Genomic DNA, 16,163 nt, shown 5'->3' with positions numbered 1-16,163 from the left:
ATTATTCATCGTCCTACATTCCACACACCTATTGGAAATAGCTGATCTTTCACACTCACTGTTAAAATCTATATCTGCTTTCTCTCCAAGTCTATAAATCTTAGTGTTCCTTTCTTCTTAAGCTGTCAAATCATCTCCAAGAGTATTTGTCAAGATACAAGATTTTGTTCTCTCCAACCTCAAAAAAAAGTCAAGGGCTGTTATTTTGTAATACCTAAGGATAGAATAGAGTAAGGCTACATTAATTCAGATGTAATGGTGTGTGTGAATGGAGGTGGAATGGTCTATGCTAGTGAAAAGTTTGAAGTAACGACAAGTATATTTTTAAAAACATAGATTTATTGCAATTGATCTAGAATAGCTAAGATATGGAAACAACCTAAGTGCCCATTGGTGGATGAATGGATAAAGAAGATGTGATAAAATGACTCAGCTGTGAAAGAAAGAAAGAAAGAAAGAAAGAAAGAAAGAAAGAAAGAAAGAAAGAAAGAAAGAAAGAAAGAAAGAAAGAAAGAAAAAGAAAGAAAGGAAGGAAGGAAGGAAGGAAGAAAAGAAAGAAAGAAAAAGGAAATCTTACCATTTGTGACAGCATGGATGGACCTGGAGAATATGATGCTAAGTGAATTAAGTCAGATGGAGAAAGACAAATACCATATGATTGCACTTATATGTGGACTCTAAAACAGAACAAAACAAAACAAGCTCATACATACAGAGAGCAGATTGGTGGTTACTAGAGGGGAAGGGGATTGGATTGGGGGAGGGTGAAATGGGTGAAGGGAGTAACTGGGATGGAATGAAAACTGGACTAACAGTGGTGAACACTATGCAGTGTATACAAATGTTGATTATAATGTTGTATTCAACTTTACCAAAATAAAAAATTTTATGTAAGAATTTTATAATTATATATGTTATTTCACATATATTTTTACATACTGTACTTTTAAATAACCATTTTTCTTATATTCCCCTCTCCCTTTGCAGAAACTCTTATTTATAACTTCTTTGAGAAGAGAAATTATGTTTCATATTATTCCTATAATCCCCAATAATATTACTACTATTTTTACTCCATTTTTAAAAGAGTGGACCAAACCAGGAAAAAATAACATATGTCTCCCAGAAGAGAATAAATCTGCATTTCCCTATAGTGGGAGAAATTGATATCTGTCTGCTTGTAGCCAATGAGGGTTATAAATACTCTATCTGGGACAGTTTCATAAAGATCTTTCAGGAGTAAATAAAATCATCCACCATGAATTTTTTTTGTTGTTGCCTTTTATACACCCCCTTACTTAGCAGCCCAGTCAGATGAAAATGTCTGTTAGCCTAAGCGTCCAGTTTCTTAGGGCCAACATCTCTGGTCTCTGTTCACAGGGTGCACTCTGATGGCTGACTTGGCCCCTCCCTCTGCTGATATCTGTTGGGAATAGTGCATGTGACTGTCAGTCAACAGGTCAGTGTAAGCAAAAGGAAGGAGGCTGAGCTCAGGGCCTGGGTGCAGCAGCTAGTGGCACCCAAAAGGATCTGCAGGGAGAGATTCAGGCTGGTAGCAGGTACCAGGAGGGCTTGAGCGCAGTAACTGGTAGACAAAATGACTTTGTGTGCTTGAACAAAGGGAAACAGGACTAGACTGAACAATAAAGAGGGCAAGCACCTAATGATAGCATTCCAGAGAACACTGAGTGACTTCTTTAGCTCTGATCCTGGTTAGTACTGAAAAATAAGTAAAAATAAAGGGTCGGAGGTCAAAAGAGGGAGAGGGTTGCAGTGCATGAGAGGGCATTGACTCCATATTCTCCCTGGAATCACCTGTGTCACTAGGTGAAAAGCAGAGTAAGAAAGAAGAAAGAGCCCTGACTGGGCAGCCCAGCTGGTTGGAGCACCAAAAGGTTACAGGTTCAATACCCGGTCAGGACACGTACTTAGTTTGTGGGTTCAATCCCTGGTGGGGGTGCATATGGGAGGCAACCAATTGATATTTCCCTCTCACATTGATATTTCTCTTTCTCTCTCCCTTCCTCTCTCTCTAAAATCAATAAAAACATATCCTTGGATTAGGACTAAAAAAATAAAAAAGAAGACAGAGAGACAAGTCAGCATGTACCTTTATGTGCAAGAGAATGGACCTTTGCTCTAGCTCATCTGTCCACACGATTTCAGGTAGATCACTGGACAAAGTGGGAGACTGGTGGTGTTCACCCAATAGTCCCAGTTCTTTCCTCTTTCAGACACATAACAGGATCTCACTTCCTGGCCTCCTTGGAGTTGGTGAGGTCATGTGACTACTGCTGGCTGATGGGTGTGGGCAGCAGTGGTATCTGCCCTTTCTGAGCTGGAGCATTTAACTACTGATGCAGAACTGCCATGCACACTTCCCCTCTACCACGGTGAGTGGTAATGTTCCAGATAGTGGTGGTTCTGTCAGCCTGAGTCCCAGCACGGGGTAATGCAGAGCAGAGACAGCCAACCTGCAATGCCATGCAGAATGAGTGAGAACTAAACCTTTATTGTTTTTAGCCACAGGAGTTGGGGCTGTTCATTACAGCAGCATAACCAAGCCCAGCCTTAGGAGAAGGAGCGCTTCCAGGCTTGCCTTTCTATCAATATCCAGTTCTCATTACAGAGAGTTTTTTAAAAAAACTTTAAAAAACTTTTTGATTTGAGAGAGAGAGAGAAAACATCAATTGATTTGTTGTTCCACTCATGTGTGCATTCATTGGTTGTTTCTTGTATGTGCCTTGACCGGATACCTAACATGCCACATTGGTATATCAGGACGATTCTCTAACAAACTGAGCTACCTGACCAGGGCCTACAGAGAGTTCTTTACATAAATCCGTGTTCTAGCCTCTAAATCAATTCTGCCATTTAAATTTTATCTCCTCAACCAAGTTATACTGGCCCATACTTTCTACTTCTTTGGGATCACTCTCTGTTGCCATTGTGCCCTGTGCTTACCGAACAGGTTAGATGCATCTCGTGAAGACTTACATTCCAAAGACAAGGGCATAAGCATGCAGAGTCACAACTGCCCTTGAAAATTCCTTAAATCTCCCATGCAGTATAATATAGCCCCATACTTCAGAAAGCCCCCACAGAGCCACTTTTGGTTCCAGCTTCAGACAGACCATTTCTTCTGCTAAGTATCAGATGATGTTGCTGGCTTGTACTGAGGATTATGTTGTACAAAAAATACAGATCTTGAAACTCTAGAAATCGCAGGATTTGGAGATACTCAGATTATGAGATACATGGAGCTGTGACCGAGTGTGGGAACAGCAGGTTAACACCTCCCTTGTCATCTTCACACTGGGGTGTATCATTTAGGGTACTTTTGACCACAGGTAATACAGTCTACTTTCATGGGGGCTTAAACAACAAAGGATTGTCTGGCTCATGTAACAAGAAGTCCCAATGTAGCATGGCACCCCAGGTGGTTAATTCAATGGCTTTATGGCCTCATGGTCTCAGTTTGACCTCTCTGCAATTTTTTCTAACTTTCCTCTTTGGTCCCAAGTAGAACACAGCAGTTCCATGTGTCATGAAAACATCCAGAGGCAGAATAAAAGGAGAAGTAAAAATGCTTTTCACAAAAGCACCCTTCCACATCCCCAAGCTGACCCCCAAAATCTCACAGGTCAAAAACAAAGCAAAGTAAGTCTATTCCTAAACTGATCATGGAAAAAGGGATGGAATTATCCAAACTGGCTCGGAGCTCATTTATCAAGATATATCCCCTGGGTTGGGGAGGGCCTCAGCCTTCTCTGAGCATTCAGCCACCTGGAAGATGATGAACAAAAGCACTTAACAGGATCTTGGCCAGCAAAAGAGACGGGGAGACGCTGATGGCCGTCACAAAAGCAACCAGCAATGTCTGAGAGGACATGCACATAGCTTGCAATGGCAGGCAGAATCACTTATACTTTAAAAATTTCTATTTTATTTACTCTTTCTATCATTTGTTTAGCTAGAAATATGCACTTGAATTCATGTAAGTTAAATACACAGGTGATGCCAAGACTAAGCCTTACCTTTCAGTACCAGCTCCTTGGAGTCTCAGCTCAGCACCAGAGTGACATCTCCACCTCCTCCCTCCACTGGGAACGCATAGCCCTGATCATGAGCCCCACTTATGGGGGTACTCATTAGGTCCTGAGCAAAGAGAGCCCTTAAGTACACCTGTCTGCTGATGTTTTCTCATCAGTGCCACCTCAGAGGGCCCTTATCAACTCCTTTGTAAGCACGACTGGGCCTGATACCCAGTTAGTGTCACCCAACTGTCTGCTAAATGAGAAATGTGAATTTGGGGGCAGCCAGGCTAGAAGGACAGGAGCTTCTAAGTGGGTGTGGGTAAGGGCAGACGTTGCTCAAAGGAGAAAAAGGAAAACTAAAGGAAAGGTTTTAGAGGGCACTAGAAACAGTCACATCTCTGAATTGATTGACTCTAGATGCTGAAGAAACAAGCAGACTGATTTGTCCTGCCCTCCAGAGCCAGTCAAAGTCTGGTGGCCCTGGACATGTGTCAGGAAACCCAGAAAGAGAAACCACATGAAGATGTGGTCACCAGATACAAAATGTCTGGGTGGTAAGACCCTGAGCACTTTGAAGACAGGGCTGTCCATTCACAAGCCCGACCCCCAGACCCTCAGTCATCCCCCCAGCACAGAGCAAGGGTGCATTAAATATTTCCCTAATTTAACTGGAGTTGGGCGAGGGCTTGAGGCTGCTGAAGCTGCTTTCTCATCAGGACAGAGGGCTCCTCTGCATTGTCGCCTGATGAGGGTCCCTCAGCCTCTGCATGGCCTTTTCCTGGTCACGTTCCTCACCACCTCCCTAGGTCATGCTGATTGGGCGGCTGGAATGGACTGTTTTAAGAAGAGCTGAGCCACAAACAGATTGGGGATAAAAAGTCCCAAATGATGACCTGTGTAGCCTGGCTTAAGGAGGGAAGAGAGGACACAGTGCAGGGTCTTCAACAGCTAGGTGTGTCCCTTTGGTTTGCAGGGATTTTGGAAAAGCCTTCTCAGATGTGTCCAACCTTCTAATCCACACTAGCTATTCTCTCTCATCACACCCCTGCCTCAACCCTCATCAGCCCATTGACCCAGACAATGTCACAGAACTGAACAAAGTCTAGAACCCAGCCTTCTGTGTTCCAGTGAGAGAACCGAGGGCCTAGGATGGGAAAGACGCCAAGGCCTCATAGAAAGTAGCTGGTAAGCTGGGACCAAAAGAGACTAGACTGCCAGATTGCCAAGACCAGGGTTCTTCCTGGGGCCCAAATGATACCAAATCCATTTTACAAACAAAAGACCCCACTGTGAAATCATTTTTGCTTCATCGCAATGAAAAGAGTGGGGTTCAGGCCCGGTTCCCGCCATGTCTTAGCTCTCTTCCTTGTCCAGGTCTCCGCACAGCGTCTCAGAATTGAGACTTGCCCAGGTATTTTTCTTTCTTTTAGATGCCTTTGACTCTCTGTGGCTTTCAAAAAAATCCCACTTTGTTCTTGGAGGAGTTCTCAGCAGGGTGGTCATTAAAACTTAGCGGAACTGCAGAACAATGATTTGCCTTTAAACACGCGGCTCTGGGAAACCCCACCCAAGGATAAGCCGATGGGGCTGCTTCCTCAGCATGGGAAGCCCTGCCCCGGGGTTTGGAAGAGTAGAGCAGGATGTAACCCCACCCCAACCCACCCCACTGCAGGTGGCGGCTCATCCCTGTCCCTGAGCCCCAGCCTTCTCTTCCTTGGCACAGATGGATGTAGGGCCAGGCCCTGGGGACTCTAGGAGCAATGGTGGCAGGGGCATTTCTCCCTCTCTTGGCTCCTCTCCCTGAGTTGAGCTCATTAGGAAAGAGAAAGGCCCACCCCTGAATGACAAATTATTTCCTCAAACTCACCCAAAAGTCGTTCCCCTTTCCCCCGTCTCTTACATCCCTGACTGAGGGAAGCCTCTTGCTCGAGATGCACAAAGAAAAGCCTCAATGTTTTGCCCAGTGTGCCCCCCATGGCTTGTCAACCCCACTGCTTTCCCCACCACATGGCCGCAGTCATACCAGTCACGGCAGCTAAACTGTACTGAGGACAGACGGTAGGTCGAGGACTGTGTCTTTATGTGTATCATCTCATTCGACCCTCATGCAATGCAGGTACACGAGGCAGGTGCAGTACCAGCCCCACTTCAGAGAGGAGAAAACTGAGACTTAAAAACGGTAAAATGGAACTACTATGTAATGGAACCAAAATCTAAGCCAAGCACTCAGACCTCAGAGGCTACTCGCTTCACCAGTAGCCGCAGGAAAATGAGAGCACAAAAGGATCGTGGTACAGCATTTAAAATGAGTGTTACAAGACCCTCGAGGCCCAAACCAATTTTGAAAATGGTTTGTTTGGACAGGCCTGAACCATTCCTCAGAAATTAGAGCCATTTTAGGCAACCACGCTACCAGCCACAAACTCCAGGGACCGTTCGCAAGCAGGTTCCCTATGCAGAGCTTAGAGAACCAATAGCTTAACACCTTGTTTTCCTCTCAAATTAATCTGAAGATATTATCACTTAGGGGGGCTTCTCCCCAAGTCCAATAAAAGACTCTGTTATATTCTGTACAACATTTTGATTTTTAGCTTTGTCAGCCTGATTTTACTCGGCAGGAAGGATATTTGATATTATCCCTAAACAATGGGATGTAAACGTAAATAAAACCTAAGCTACTATCTTGGGTCCAGTTTTTAAGCAGAGGAGATGTACTGTTTTAATTAGTAATTAAAACAGCAGGTAATGACAGGGGCACCGTTAAGGTTCTTGGGCTTTTTGGAGGGTCACCTCCCTTGCTGGTATGCTGTGACTTCCCCTCTTCGGGCCGTGAAAAGGGTGCCATTGGCCTGAAGGCATCATGGAGAGCATGGCCCATGGAGACATGAAGAAGCTGGTCTCTGCCATATCTAAGCCACCTGACTGCCCCCCACCCCCAACACGACAGCCAGCTCCAGCCCCCTGAGGCAAGGCCCCCAGCTCATATGTCTTCCATATCATCACCATTTTTGTTTTTCACAGACGTAACTGCAGTCACATCACTCCCCACCTTGACCTCATTCCTTGCATTTCTGCTGTGTGCCATGCACTGTCCTAGGGCTGGGGACACCCAGATGGAAAGACCTTGTCACTGCCCTTAGAGCCGGACATCACGGAGGTGGTTTTCTCTCTGGGCGATCTGATTTCTAGCACGGCTCCTTTCCTCACTGCATGGGGCCTCCCCCCGCTAGGTGGTCAGGATGTTACATTTCCTGGCCGAGTTCTGGGCATCCTGCCAGCCGAGCTTCCCCGCCTTCTCTTGTTGAGGGGAGAGTCAGGAGGGGAGCAGAATCTGGTGGAATCTGGTGGTGTCACGTGACTTGTGGGAGCTCACCCAGTCATTCAGAAAACCCAATTGAATTAAGCAGACTGTAGAGGAAAGAATATTTTTACAAGAATCCTCTAGGAAGTTCAGGAAGGTTCGTAGGGCGGTCATACAAAGTTGTAAATGGTGACCCATCTAACTTATAGACATATTTTAGTCTGTGAGATATTGCTTTATGTTTTAAATGACGTAGTCACCAGTATTTAAAATTCACAAGAATTTATGTGAACATCCAAACATCTAATTTCTCTTGGGAAAAAAAAAAAAAAGAGCGAGAGAGAGAAAGAGAAGATTTGGCAAAACTTGGCCCACTATCCACAGCTCTGCACGGCAGCAACTGCTAAGAGCTGTGATCACTGCTCTGACAGCCCTCATTACCCATCATACTTACTGCTTTACTTGTGATTTGATGTCACTCACAAATGGTAACTATCTGGTCTCTGATGGTATCTGAGTCTACAATCCCAATCTGCTTTAATTCCCTCAATGTCCCGTATGAAGAGGCTCCGGAAAGCTGTCAACTAATCTCTCTTCAAATTCTTTTTGGAAGAGACTTTGTGAAGTAGATTGAATTTAAGCCATCAATTTAAAAAATTTCTGACTTGGCCAAAGCTGGTTAGTAACTCATTGTGGAAGATGGCAGAAGAACCACATAACCACTCACTTCACCAGCCTTAGTTTTCTTTATCTGTAAAATGAGGATAATCATAGAAAATTCAGGGTTTGGATGTGGGTTAACTGAATATATATAACTCCTCAGCTCAGTGCCAGGAACACAGAAATTCCTCAAGGAAAGACATTATTATCATTAGGCTTATGCTGTGATGCCCTTGTGGCTTCACTTTTAAATAAATGACTTCTAGGAATATGCAGCCACACAAATCGTGGCTAAGAAGAGTGTTGCCAGGAGAAATAGCAGTGATCCAGATCAAAAGAGAAGCTTCTAAAATTGTTATGGGGCCATAATTAGCATCTCTACTGGGCTATTCAGCTACCTTCAATTTTTCCAAATAGTGGTGATGACTTGGTCCCTTCCTTATCCCTCAAATTATCATAGTTCTTAACTAGGCTTCAGTGGAAACCACTTAAGCTATGTTGGAGTTTCTGACTCCCAACTCAAAGCAGATTTAGGAGCCTGCAGGTGGAGAGATAGTCAGCCAAGGTTCAAGTCCTAACCCCCAGTGCCTGAGAATGTATTTGGAGATAGGGTCTTTAAAGAGGCTCTTAAATTAAAAAGAGGCCATTAAAGTTGACTCTAATCCAATGACTGGTGTCCTTATAAGGCGAGAGTATTTGAACCCACAGAGACCCACGAGGGGTGCATGCATACAGAGAAAAGACCATGCGAGGACACATGGAAAAGATGGTCATCTGCAAGCCAAGGAGACAGGACTTAGAAGAAATCACACCTGCCGACACCTTGACCTTGGACTTCATCTAGCCTCCAAAACTGTGAGAAAATAAATTTCTGTTGTTTAAGCAGCCCTAACGAATGAATCCACCTGGGTACCACAGGGTCAGGACATCAAACAGGGGAGCCTCTGACTGGCAGCTGAAGGGTGTGTGGCAGTGGGCAATTCCAAGAGGCAGGTCCATGGTAAGATTTGGGATCAGAGCCTCCACCCAGAGTCAGAGAGGGAGAAGGAGCAAGACCAGTGATGCAGGACAGGGAACAGAAGGTGGTCAGGATGGGTTCCAGAGACAGGGCCAAAGCCCTTGACTGGGTTGCTAAATGCTCTTAGCTGGCTGTTTATGTGTGGGGGACTTGTGCTGTTTGAAGGGTTTGAGTCAGAGCTGCTCTAGAGCTGAATGTGCTGAAGGCAAAGGATAAAAGATATCAATTAATTTTCATATTATTTCGTGACCCACTGGTTTTTTTTTTTTTTAATTCAAGAGTACTTGTATGATAGAAAACAAACAACCCTGATGTTTCTCAAGTTTAAACTCCCATTTGGGAGTTTGGCTTGATTCACTGCAGATGTTGGGAGGCGAAAACACAGACACCGTTTGAGCAGACTTCTGGGTTGCATCCACAACTTCGCACCAGAGCATTTATTTCCCAAACTCTTCTTACACTATCATGTGCAAATTTATCTACTTATTCCTGGACACGGATGCAAAGTTTTAAAGCACCCATAGTCAAAATGACACAGAAGGATCACTTTTGTGATTTGATGTATGATGGGGACAAACATTATTTCTGTGGGTTCCTCCCTCTCTCCTTCCCCACAGCTCCCAAAGGAATCTGGTCTTGGCTGATTCCATGTGTTTCCCTTCATTACCCTTAAAGGAGAGATCAGTATTTGTCAATCAATATTAGCTAGGCATTTATAATTCATATTTTTAGAAATGAACAGGATGAGACAAGTTGAAAAGGCAGGGGGGGGAAACGGAATGGAAAACCAAAAGACAGATAGCAAGCTGCCTAGATTTTGGATAGATAGGTAGACATATGGATGGATCTATCTAATGGATAATATCTGTCTATACATCCACCTACCTCCCTATTTATATTTATCTATCATGTTTATCTATCTTTCTATCTACCTACCCATCCCCCTACCTACCCATCTACTAGGGGGACCCCCCCAAAATAAAAATTATCTTCTAAAGGGTGGGCCCCCTTTTAGTACAGGCTTCCCCCACTAGGTGAGTGTTCTAGGAACCCATCTCTATCAGTGTACCAGCTGATGCTGTTGTGAGAGCCTGCATCCAGCTTCAGTGAATTTTTTTGGAAGACTCTTTCAACCCATTTGCCCATTTAAGGATGGGTGATCTCTAAGTGCACCTGTCTACACTGCACTGAGCATTCAGCAGTTCTTGACCAAAATGGCATGACCTCCATGCCTCACCCTCCCTATTCACCCTCCCTCCGAGTGACCTTTTTTTTTTTTTTTTTTCCTGAATGAAAAAAGTCCTCAAAGGGAAACGTTTTGCTGATGTGGAAGCGGTGAAACCAAAAATAGCAGAAGCACTAAAAGGCATCAAAATTGACGAGTTCAAAAACTGTTTTGAGCAGTGGAAAGGATGTTTCGATAGGTGCATTGCATCAAATGGAGAGTACTTTGAAGGTGACTAAAGTTTAAACACGAAAGAATAAATGAACAATTTTTTATAAATAAATTCTGGTTTGGGGGGAAGTCCCCCCTCATACACCTGTCATGTCGGTCTATCTATCTAGCCATTACAAAAAAACAGTGGTCTGAGGGAAGGAATTAAGGAACCATAGTGGTCAGCTATTACTTTGTCCCCTTCAAACTGACTCCTATGTATTGTCTTTAACACCCCAATTTTCCTTTGGGCTCCTAGTCTGTGTGATTCAGGTAGGGCTATCTACATTCCTCACCTTCCCTCCTCAGGAGGAGAGGAGAGTCTCAATGACCAATTTAGGATAAGCATGTGACAAATACAAGATGACAAAGTTGGCCCAGCAAGAGTCAGCCGTGGCCCATCCCTAACACTTGCCCTGTGAGTCTGAGAAACAGCTGAGCTCTAAGCCTAAGAGTCCAGCTTTTCCAAGAAGGAGGCCAGCAGAGCAGAAGGCAAAGCTGAGGAAGGGACTCCAACTCAAAGGACCATTACCAGACTTCACAATCTTGAGAATAAATAGAATCTTCTCTTAAAAACTATTTTGAGTTAGGATTTTGTCATCTGCGACCCAAAGAGTACTGACTAAAACAGAGAGACTCCAAGAGGAGTGGCTTCAGGGGACAGAAAAAGAATGTTCTTCAGAATTAAGAGTAAAGATTGGCATTGCTGTTAATGATTTTTGGCAGCTGGACTCTGTTTCTGTGCATGTGACATTTCCACAAAGTTGGACCAAATATAGTCCCAGGATTTAGTCATGCTCTTAGGGGACTCACGGGATTAGGAAATGTCATGGCTGGAAGAGATACCAGAAGTCATCTAGTCCTGTTCTCCATTTACTGCTTACATCTCTTCATATGCATCTTGAAAAACAATTCACTTTGATTCTGTTTGCAGGAAAGAAGTTACTACCATAGAGGAAACATGTTATGAGTTGAATTGTGTTCCTAAAAACACTATGTTGAAGTCCTAACCTCAGCGCCTTAGATATAAAATAGGGTCTTTGCAGATCTAATCAAGTTAGGATGAGGTCATTAGAGTAGGGTCCACCGTGACTGAGGTCCCTACAAGAGGAAAGACAGATGTACACAGAAGTCCACATGAAGGCAGAGGTGGGAATTAGAGTTCTGCTGCCACAAACCGAGGCGCTGCCAGAAGCTGGGAGAGGCCAGGAGGGATCTACCCGGAGAGTCTTCGGAGAGAGCACAGCCCTGACAACACCTTGAGTTTGGGCTTCTGGCCCCCCAAACTGACAGAATACATTTCTACCCAAAACAAACACAGAGTTGTTTTAAGCCACCCAGTTTGTGGTACTTGGTTATAAAAGCTAATACACAGCCGATTCCATTTTTACCAAGTTTCATGTCAAAATGTACTTCTTGATATTGAACTAAAATTGAACTCTATGCAAGTAGGAGCCGCAGCTCAGCTTTCTGGAGTCAAACCCATGCCTACTTCCACTGCAAAACAGCCTTCAAGTATTCCAGGCTGTGATTATGTCCCCACTGAGACGTCTCCTTGTCTATGTTCCCGGCCATTTGCATCCTGGTGTCTCTCAAAGTCTGACTGTGGATACCACTGAGCTTTTTACTTTTTCTTTAGTGGCCAACCAGAGTTGCAAATATTCAAGGCACCTCACTAACTTCTTCTTTGAGATGTGAGCTAATGAGGCTTTGGGATAGACTGCAACCCAGTATTAGGGGTGGCAGTTGCTACCTCTGAAAATCCTCCAAAGTGACACCTTTTCATTTATAATCTTAAAGAAATATGATGATCATTAAAAAACTATGATGAAAAACTGTTAGAGGAAGAAGCAAAACCATTAGACACAGAGAGAATGTTGCCAAAGGCAGCATTTAAAAAATATCCTGGCTCCTTTCCCAACCAGGGATGCAGGGACCCAGTCCCACCCCTTGTTCCCGGCTTTCAGGTCCCTCCCCTCACCCCACAGTCAGAACCAGAGGGAAGGCGGAATGGCCCTTGGGGAGCCTGGGCCTTCACTTAGAGGAAGTCCACTCTAACCAAAGATAAAACCCTACATTTAGTCAAAAACAAATTACTCTGTACTGGGGAAATTTGGAAAAAGGGAAAGAAAGCCTGTCAACATGGTCTTTGTACTTTTTCTCAAGGAGTAAAAATATTACCCCAGAATGACAGGATTCTGGGCACACACAGATATCGCAATGAACAAAAAGGCAAGGTGTTCTGACACATGGGTGCCAATTTCTAGCAATGTCACCGACTCCAATTACGTGCCCACACCCAAAGGACTTGTAGCTTTGGTCTGATGCCTACTGGGATAAAGATGCCTTTGTCCTATTCAGCCAGAGCTCTTCACTTTTGCTTTGATGGGAGGTTACATTTTTGAGCCGTTTAAAAGGCAGCTCTTGTAGCCTGCACTAAGACTCTGGAGAGCGGGTCCTGGACTCTCCCCGGGGGCTCATCTTTACATGGGGGTCACTTATGAAAAGTGTTTTGACAGCACCACATGGAAATGTGAGTGCACACTGCCACCCACACATGCCGACACACTGGAGGGCAACCCTCAGCATCTTCCTCGGGACTTCTTTAGCCAAACCATAGGAAAAATTAGGGAAGCAGCAGTGTACGTAGGAGTCTGTTTTTCCCCGAAGGTTCTTTCCATCCTAGAAGAATAATTTAGGGGAAAAACCCTGTATTTTCCCCTTCAATGGATGCTTAGAGAAACCATTCTTTTTCAATTTTTATTTAAAAAATTTGTTCTTCAATTACTGTTTACTTTCAATATTATTCTGTATTGGTTCCAGGTGTATAGCACAGTGCTTAGACAATCATATACTTTACAAAGTGTTGCCCCCAATATTTCCAGTACCCACCTGGCACCGTACATAGTTATCCCGATATTATTGACTATATTCCCTATGCTGTGCTTTATATCCCTATGACTATTCTGTAACTGTACTTCCTAATTCCCTCACCTTTTCCATCCAGTCCCCCGACCCCTCGCCCATCTGGCAACCACCAATCTGCTCTCTGTGTCTATGAGTCTGTTTAGAGAAACAATTTTTAACTATAAGTGTCAGTTTAGCATTTATATTAGGATGGGGATCTTTGGAGGTACGATCTATGTTCCCACATGGCCAACTCACAACTTAGATAGGACAAGAAAAGGTCGTCTAGACTACATATACGAAAAGTGTAGCAGAAACCATCCTCCTGCAAAATAAAACCTGTTCGGTCCAGGAAAGCTGCTGTCCTGCACATGGCCCTGTGTTTCACTAATCAACCACAGAAATCCTATGCCAGTGACTGGGGTAGGGAAGGCACTGGCCAATGAAAACTGAAGGAACAATGAAACAAAAGCCCAACTGGGAACTTTGGGAAAGCTTTTCTTGTTCTTTAAAATGATGAAGAAACTTCCCTCTTCTTCTAGGAGGACTGGTGATGCCTAGGCTGTGGCAGCTGCTTTATGACCATGAGAGTAGCTGGTTGATGATACAGATGAGCCCCTCAAAATGACAGAAGAGAAACACGAAGCACACTAGGTGCTTGAGGACGTCCCTATGTTGTGAAATTAAACAACTCCAGAGCAGCCCCACCTCAGTTCTTATGGGCAGTTATACTGCTTCCTTATTATTTAAGCCAATTGAGATATATAATTTTCTGTTACTTGTAGCAAAAGAATGCCAGGAAACTATAAGATCATTTGTAATCTTTGACATAGTAATGCACTTTGAAGAAGATATATCAAAATAATGACCAAAAGATTAAAAATTTTCATCCCAAGCTGAAAAATGCAGAGACGTGTACATGAAAATCACATTATGAAGAAGAAAAGCAGAATATAAAAGGGTCAGTACATCATCCTAACCTTGTAAATATTCATACAGCTTCTACCAAAGATCACGAGAAAATTCAACTTCTTAGTGTTAGCTTATCAAATGTTCATTAGATTGTTTCTATAAATTATTACTCAAGGTGAAATAGTCACTTTAAAATTTATGAGAAAGGAAAAAGCATCAGACCCCAAATATAAACTTTTGGACAAAATAAATGGCAGAGAAATGACTGTTGAGGAGAGGGGGCATGTGCTTTAGGAAATGCTTCTAGAACTTGTCATTCCGCGACAGTGATTTGGAACTCTGTCCCTTGATGCAATTTCCCATTACAAAATAATTTCCCATTGCAGCAAAATAACTCAGATGTGTGAAAGGTCTTTTCAAAAAATGTCAATCGCACAGACTTCAAAGAAGAGAAAGGAAAGAAGTGAAGAAAGAAGACCAGGGGAAAACAGTTCAGGACACCATCAACATCTTTTACACAGTAATTTCTGAAAATAAGTCACAAGCACAGCCTGGGGCTTGCTTTAATTGGCACAAACACAAGGGAAATAGGAAATCTAAATCAGGGAAGCTGGCACATTGAGAACTGTCTGCCTCAACCTGCCTGAACATCAGAGAAAAGGCTGAGCAGGGGAAAACCAGACATAAAGGAAACGTATCAAATTTACATCTGACAAAAGGCTATAGGAATATTTATTTATTTATTTGTTTGTTTGTTTATTTATTTAGAGTGAGGGGAAGGGAGGGAGAAAAAGAGGGAGAGAAACATTGATTGGTTGCCTCTCATATGTGCTCCGACCAGGGACTGAACCCACTACCCAGGCATGTGCCCCGACCAGGAGGTGAGTAGGTGACCTTTCTCTTTGTAGGACAAGACCTAACCAACTGAGCCACACAGGTCAGGGCTATAGGAATATTCTTGTAGTAGGTGATGATAGCCCTCTATTTTTGGAATTCCTCTTTCAAGTCACCAATGAAGGTGAATTCTGTTATTCGCAGTATTGAACTAAGACTGATCTGAAAATCAAAGCCAAGAAAATTACTGCAGTATTAGGAAGTTCCCTATGAAGTGCAGAAAAATAATTCGAGAAAACATTACCTTTCACACAGCTTCCTGTTATTCGATTTTTTAAATGTTGATTCAAGCAATATAGGCTATCAGGGCCTTATTAAATACAAACTTTTTTTTTTTTAATTTTGAACTACAGCTTAGGGTTGCTTTCAGATCTGGATTTGGTGAGGGGGTCAAATTTATTTTGAATTTGATGAAAGTATTACCAGTTGAAACCAGTTCAATGAGGTGACAGAAATATCAGGTTAACTGGAAGGTGTGCAGTGAAATAAAAGAAAATTCAGAGAGAGTTTTAAAAGACAACTACAAATCTCCTACATGGGGGACAAAGAGCCTAAACACATTTTAACTTGTTATAGAGAGCAAATATTTAATGCAGGAATATTCTACAGATGTGCCCTGCTTTCTAAAAAGTCAATATACTAAATATCTAAAGTTGCAGAGCATGCATTGTTCAATTCTAAAAGGAACCACTTTGTGCTGTCTTTAAAAGGTCAGTTTCTTGTGAAAATAGGCATTCGAATTTATAATAATTACACACAGAAGGAGATTTTCAGAAATACATTTGTTACTTAAAGATCCACTTAAGAGACTAGGAATGTACTTCACTATACTAATTTATTTTAGCCATCCCAATAGCATTATTAAAATAGGATTAAGGATCTCAGAGTCAATGGAGAAGATAGCTCTCAAAACTGCTCAAGACTGAAAAGAAGGGTGAAGCCATATGCACATTAAGTGAATTTTTAGTATCCCATCAGAATTATTTAAGTGATTTTCAC

General features: G+C 43.0%; 1 protein-coding gene across 4 annotated transcripts in view; it reads right to left on the bottom strand.

The window, feature by feature from the left end:
- The window catches only part of PALM2AKAP2 (PALM2 and AKAP2 fusion), a 300,990-nt gene that overhangs the window by 124,297 nt on the left and 160,530 nt on the right, over nt 1–16,163 (bottom strand). The window lies entirely within an intron of this gene.

The sequence above is a fragment of the Furipterus horrens genome, unplaced genomic scaffold (genome assembly GCF_987537825.1).
Source record: "Furipterus horrens unplaced genomic scaffold, mFurHor1.1.pri manual_scaffold_4, whole genome shotgun sequence".
Taxonomy (NCBI): Eukaryota; Metazoa; Chordata; class Mammalia; order Chiroptera; family Furipteridae; genus Furipterus; species Furipterus horrens.
The sequence above is the reverse complement of the archived record's forward strand: the minus strand, read 5'-3'. Positions and strand labels throughout refer to the sequence as shown.